Here is a 7706-nt window from a genome sequence, read left to right as displayed (position 1 = left end):
CTTGTTGATGTAATATGTGGGCTAAAGTAAGACAGTAGTTTGTATAACATCTACACAGAAGACTACACGGCAGACATAGTCATTGAATAGGGGAACCGGCTAACCAGACATACAAGTGGTAACACTATACATGTTACCACTGTCTTGTTGAATGTAAATATGTGGGCTAAAGTAAGACAGTAGTTTGTATAACATCTACACAGAAGACTACACGGCAGACATAGTCATTGAATAGGGGAACCGGCTAACCAGACATACAAGTGGTAACACTATACATGTTACCACTGTCTTGTTGAATGGAAATATGTGGGCTAAAGTAAGACAGTAGTTTGTGTAACATCTACACAGAAGACTACACGGCAAGCATAGTCAATAACTAGAAAGGCCGACATTTGCTTAAGAGCAAATACAGCATATTTCAGCCATACCCCTTCCCACGCAACATTGGACTGTTCCAAATCACCCCTGCGCAAAAATGGAACATCCTCTTAACAGTACATTATCCCCCAAAGTGGACTGGTATTGTGAATTGACTCCAGGTAAAAACAGAGCTTGCTTCTATTTTTCAGAAAATGACAATAATCACACCTTCCATTCAGAAAATTTTCATCATGACTGAAAATTGTTGAATGACTTCATGTAATGTCATTAACAATTTTCAGTACGATAACTAGGTGTAAGTTTAAAAAAGTATAAGCTCCTTGTGATGTGGGTACATTTATTATTGCAATGAACTTTTTTTATTCAAGTAGGGCATACGATTTAATAATTATCAAGCAGGTGCAGGTACTGTAGGAGCGTTTGTTTTCTTCAAGCTGTAAAACTGTTAAACTGTTTTACTTTGTATGCAATCAACCATCGAGCCTATTCTTATTTTAGTTTAACAACTTCCTGCCAGACCCGGAAGATACGATTGAACCTTGTTCGAGGATTTATTTTCGTCTGTCTGGTCAGTCTGTTCATACCCTGGCGCTGAGAGTGTTTTATTGGGCTGAAACTCTGGCAGTTTAAAGTTACTTACAATTTAAATGTTCAAAGTTTATGCCAAACAACAACAGCACTAGGAAATGTGGCCACTATAGACAGGTGGTCACTATAGAGAAAATGCTGATCTATTGACTAGGAGCCATACGTTACACATGATTTCAGTACACTGATCATTAATCATATAAACATTGCACAGGTAAGCCAATTGTTTAGATGTACAATTAAGTTCAAATAATTCTGAAGAGAAACATTGATGAGAAAATAATCATTCTCGCCACTGTCTAACTTATAATTACGTATCAAAACTAAACGCAGATTTTCTAACTAACGCACCTTTCGCCGACTTCATCATAGGACCGCCGGCTATCAATCAAACACGGCTGTTGATTAGACTTAGAGTTTCAAACAGTCATGTGCTGTGTGCCAGTTGACAGCGAACTTCATGCTACGTGATGTTTTACATTGCTTGGACCTTCTTTCCTACAGCGGTGCTTCTACAAAATATTTAGACTGTAACACTGAGTTTTATAGAATAGAATTTGACGCAGAACAGCGTTTTTTGCTGGGTATTTTTTTTGAAACATGTCCGTGGGAATATCAGCGAGGCGGCGACGTAGGGATATCAGACCGTCAACAAACAGAATGTGCCAGCTGAGAGTCTGCAGGCAGACGCTCTCTTATGTCAGCTTAATCTAGATTCATCAGGTACCAAATGTTGGGCATCTGGTGTTCGCAAAACTTTGGAGGAGTGTGGTTACCCTTTTGTTTGGCAAGCCCGTAAGTCAACAGATCCAAACATATCCCACCTAATTTCTGCAATCCACCAACGACTGAATGATATTTATTTCCAGAATTTTCTAACCAACATTCATAATGATAATAAAGGTTTACGTGCGAAAAACAAACTCCGAACGTACAGACTACTGAAATCCACATACAATGAAGAGCAGTATTTAAAAATTACAAACATTCGGCATAGAACTACCATTGCTAAACTAAGAATCAGTTGCCACCGACTGCGAATTGAATCGGGAAGGCACAACCGCACTCCTCTAGAACAAAGAATCTGCCAATTTTGTACCTCAAACATGGTAGAAGATGAAGTGCACTTCACTGTTAATTGCGATATGTATGCGAATGATAGAAATACTCTATTTAGTTATATAGAAAGTAGATTCCCTCATTTTAGACACATGAGTAGCACTGACAAGTTTATATTTCTCATGCGTTTTGACAATCCGACAATAGCGAAACCCATACAGTCCTACATTTTCACTATTACCAAGAAGCGAGAAGAAGCCGAACTTTTGTGTTAGACTAGATTTGTGACACTTTTATGTATGTATATATCCTGACTTGTTGTGACCTGTACTTAGCCCGGTTGGGCAAAATTGTACAATAAAGGTCTTCATTCATTCATTCAACAAAAGTCGCACGGCGGCTAACGGCGCAGCGAAGATACTAGCGCTATAAATAAGCGCTTCAACTAAGGATGGCAACCCGTACAATATTTTTGTATACTGTTGAGCTAAGTAAAGTTTGTTGTTTATGAGGTTTTAGTTGTCTTTGAAGCTTTGACCCGAAATATTTTAAAGTCAAACTGCTGAAGAGAAGTAAGTGACTGCTACGATTATCGTAGATATGGCCCTAAAAAAACTGATAAAAGAAGCCTTCTCAATAGCCTAAAATGCAAGAGCTTCCGGGGGGGCTTCGCCCACCTGGGCCCCCCCACAGTGGCCCTGCCCCTGGACCCCGCCAGGGACATTCGGCGGCCCCCGGACCCCTGTCCGACGCTTTGAAAAAATCCTGGCGAGAAGTCTGTACGGCCTGAGTCTTCAAGTTAACGTATTGTGTGGTCCCGCTTATGAATATTAATTAGCCTTCGCTTTCCTCTTCGCTGATTGGCTGAACCATTAATTGAATTAACTCTTCCTGCCGGCTAGACGCAGGTGCAGATGTCGGCTCTGTGGGTGAACGTCCGAAAGGTCACGGCATGGAGAACGAAAGAAAACCAATTTCCCCTAAAAAAAGTGCTGTAATTAAGCCTTTTACAGTACTTTATGCCAAAAATTTTACTTGGATCATTTTACCAACTATATTATGCCTATCTATACCAAATGTTACTCATACCAGGGTACAGGGGTGCAAAATATACCGTTATAAGACCGTCAACAACAGTCGCACGGAGCTAACAGCGCAGCGAAAATACCATCGCTAGCGTTTCAACTTCGGATAACAAGTTATAAGTACTGTTGAACTCAGTAACGTTAAAGTTTGTTTTTAGTTGCCTTTGACGGTTTGACCTGAAACAGTGTTACGCTAAACTCCTGAAGAGAAGTTAAGTGACTGCTGCGATTATCATAGATATGCCCCTAAGAACTGATACAATATAAAGCCTTCTGAATAGTCTAAAATGCGAGAGCCTTAGGCGGGCTTTGCTCCCCCTGGCGGGAACACTGCTATATACGGGATCATGAGGCCCCGCTTATGAATATTAATTAGCCTTTGGCCTCCTCTTCGCTGATTGGCTAGGTCTTTGATTCAATTAACTCTCCGGCTGACGCGCACAGGTGTGGCTCTGTGCGGGGTCACGGAAGGTCACGTCAGGAGGCCAAAAGAAAACAAATTTCCCCTCAGAAAAGTGCCAAAATTAATCATTTTAAAGTTGTTTATGTCAAAAATTTTACTTGAATCTTATTACCAAGTATCTAATGCCTATCTATACCAAATTTCAGGTCATTTAATTGTAATACCAGGGTACAGGAGCCAAAAGTGTCCTTTTTTGGTCAAAATTGGCCAAAAATCTCAAAAATAAGCATTTTGTTGCACTGTACACCAAAAGTGTTATTGAATTTATATGAAGGGATTATCAAGGCACATCTGTGTCAAATTTCAGCTCATTCGGTTGCAATACCAAGGTACAGGAGCCAAAAGTGTCCTTTTTTGGTCAAAAATTGGTCAAAAAATCGCAAAAATAAGCATTTTGTTGTACTGTACACCAAAACTGATATTGAATCTATATGAGGGACTTATCAAGGCACATCTCTGTCAAATTTCAGCTCATTTGGTTGTAATACCAGGGTACAGGAGCCAAAAGTGTCCTTTTTTGGTCAAAAATTGGTCAAAAAATCGCAAAAATAAGCATTTTGTTGTACTGTACACCAAAACTGATATTGAATCTATATGAGGGACTTATCAAGGCACATCTCTGTCAAATTTCAGCTCATTTGGTTGTAATACCAGGGTACAGGGGCCAAAAGTGTCCTTTTTTGGTCAAAAATTGGTCAAAAAATCGCAAAAATAAGCATTTTGTTGTACTGTACACCAAAACTGATATTGAATCTATATGGGGGACTTATCAAGGCACATCTGTGCCAAATTTCAGCTCATTCGGTTATAATACCAGGGTACAGGGGGCCCAAATATACAGTTTTGGTCTTAAGATGACCAAAAAACCTTAATAAAATCATTTAAGAGACAGATATGGAAAAAATGAAAAAAACTCCCGAGGGTATTGGCCCACTCTACCCTTGTGCCAAATTTCAAGTCATTCGGTTGAGGAACAACGGAGATACCGTGTTCTGAAGATTTGACAGGAGAAAGAAAGAAGAAACATTACGAATACAATATATTTCACCATACCTATGGTATGGCTGAAATATAAATAGGGGAACCGGTTAACCAGACATACAAGTAGTAACACTATACATGTTACCACTATCTTGTTGAACGGAAATATGTGGGCTAAAGTAAGACAGTAGTTTGTGTAACATCTACACAGAAGACTACACGGCAGACATAGTTATTAAATAGGGGAACCGGCTAACCAGACATACAAGTGGTAACACTATACATGTTACCACTGTCTTGTTGAATGTAAATATGTGGGCTAAAGTAAGACAGTAGTTTGTATAACATCTACACAGAAGACTACACGGCAGACATAGTCATTGAATAGGGGAACCGGCTAACCAGACATACAAGTGGTAACACTATACATGTTACCACTGTCTTGTTGAATGTAAATATGTGGGCTAAAGTAAGACAGTAGTTTGTATAACATCTACACAGAAGACTACACGGCAGACATAGTCATTGAATAGGGGAACCGGCTAACCAGACATACAAGTGGTAACACTATACATGTTACCACTGTCTTGTTGAATGTAAATATGTGGGCTAAAGTAAGACAGTTGTTTGTATAACATCTACACAGAAGACTACACGGCAGACATAGTCATTGAATAGGGGAACCGGCTAACCAGACATACAAGTGGTAACACTATACATGTTACCACTGTCTTGTTGAATGTAAATATGTGGGCTAAAGTAAGACAGTAGTTTGTATAACATCTACACAGAAGACTACACGGCAGACATAGTCATTAAATAGGGGAACCGGCTAAACAGACATACAAGTGGTAACACTATACATGTTACCACTGTCTTGTTGAATGGAAATATGTGGGCTAAAGTAAGACAGTAGTTTGTGTAACATCTACACGAAAGACTACACGGCAAACACAGTCATTAACTAGGGGAACCAGACATACGAGTGGTAACACTATACATGTTACCACTGTCTTGTTGAATGTAAATATGTGGGCTAAAGTAAGACAGTAGTTTGTATAACATCTACACAGAAGACTACACGGCAGACATAGTCATTGAATAGGGGAACCGGCTAACCAGACATACAAGTGGTAACACTATACATGTTACCACTGTCTTGTTGAATGTAAATATGTGGGCTAAAGTAAGACAGTAGTTTGTATAACATCTACACAGAAGACTACACGGCAGACATAGTCATTAAATAGGGGAACCGGCTAACCAGACATACAAGTGGTAACACTCTACATGTTACCACTGTCTTGTTGAAGGGAAATATGTGGGCTAAAGTAAGACAGTAGTTTGTGTAATATCAACACAGAAGACTACACGGCAAACATAGTCATTAAATAGGGGAACCGGCTAACCAGACATACAAGTGGTAACACTATACATGTTACCACTGTCTTGTTGAATGGAAATATGTGGGCTAAAGTAAGACAGTAGTTTGTATAACATCTACACAGAAGACTACACGGCAAGCATAGTCAATAACTAGAAAGGCCGACATTTGCTTAAGAGCAAATACAGCATATTTCAGCCATACCCCTTCCCACGCAACATTGGACTGTTCCAAATCACCCCTGCGCAAAAATGGAACATCCTCTTAACAGTACATTATCCCCCAAAGTGGACTGGTATTGTGAATTGACTCCAGGTAAAAACAGAGCTTGCTTCTATTTTTCAGAAAATGACAATAATCACACCTTCCATTCAGAAAATTTTCATCATGACTGAAAATTGTTGAATGACTTCATGTAATGTCAGTAACAATTTTCAGTACGATAACTAGGTGTAAGTTTAAAAAAGTATAAGCTCCTTGTGATGTGGGTACATTTATTATTGCAATGAACTTTTTTTATTCAAGTAGGGCATACGATTTGATAATTATCAAGCAGGTGCAGGTACTGTAGGAGCGTTTGTTTTCTTCAAGCTGTAAAACTGTTAAACTGTTTTACTTTGTATGCAATCAACCATCGAGCCTATTCTTATTTTAGTTTAACAACTTCCTGCCAGACCCGGAAGATACGATTGAACCTTGTTCGAGGATTTATTTTCGTCTGTCTGGTCAGTCTGTTCATACCCTGGCGCTGAGAGTGTTTTATTGGGCTGAAACTCTGGCAGTTTAAAGTTACTTACAATTTAAATGTTCAAAGTTTATGCCAAACAACAACAGCACTAGGAAATGTGGCCACTATAGACAGGTGGTCACTATAGAGAAAATGCTGATCTATTGACTAGGAGCCATACGTTACACATGATTTCAGTACACTGATCATTAATCATATAAACATTGCACAGGTAAGACAATTGTTTAGATGTACAATTAAGTTCAAATAATTCTGAAGAGAAATATTGATGAGAAAATAATCATTCTCGCCACTGTCTAACTTATAATTACGTATCAAAACTAAACGCAGATTTTCTAACTAACGCACCTTTCGCCGACTTCATCATAGGACCGCCGGCTATCAATCAAACACGGCTGTTGATTAGACTTAGAGTTTCAAACAGTCATGTGCTGTGTGCCAGTTGACAGCGAACTTCATGCTACGTGATGTTTTACATTGCTTGGACCTTCTTTCCTACAGCGGTGCTTCTACAAAATATTTAGACTGTAACACTGAGTTTTATAGAATAGAATTTGACGCAGAACAGCGTTTTTTGCTGGGTATTTTTTTTGAAACATGTCCGTGGGAATATCAGCGAGGCGGCGACGTAGGGATATCAGACCGTCAACAAACAGAATGTGCCAGCTGAGAGTCTGCAGGCAGACGCTCTCTTATGTCAGCTTAATCTAGATTCATCAGGTACCAAATGTTGGGCATCTGGTGTTCGCAAAACTTTGGAGGAGTGTGGTTACCCTTTTGTTTGGCAAGCCCGTAAGTCAACAGATCCAAACATATCCCACCTAATTTCTGCAATCCACCAACGACTGAATGATATTTATTTCCAGAATTTTCTAACCAACATTCATAATGATAATAAAGGTTTACGTGCGAAAAACAAACTCCGAACGTACAGACTACTGAAATCCACATACAATGAAGAGCAGTATTTAAAAATTACAAACATTCGGCATAGAACTACCATTGCTAAACTAAGAA

Source organism: Branchiostoma floridae, chromosome 14, assembly GCF_000003815.2.
Source record: "Branchiostoma floridae strain S238N-H82 chromosome 14, Bfl_VNyyK, whole genome shotgun sequence".
In the NCBI taxonomy this organism is placed as follows: Eukaryota; Metazoa; Chordata; class Leptocardii; order Amphioxiformes; family Branchiostomatidae; genus Branchiostoma; species Branchiostoma floridae.
Note: the sequence above shows the minus strand (reverse complement) of the source record.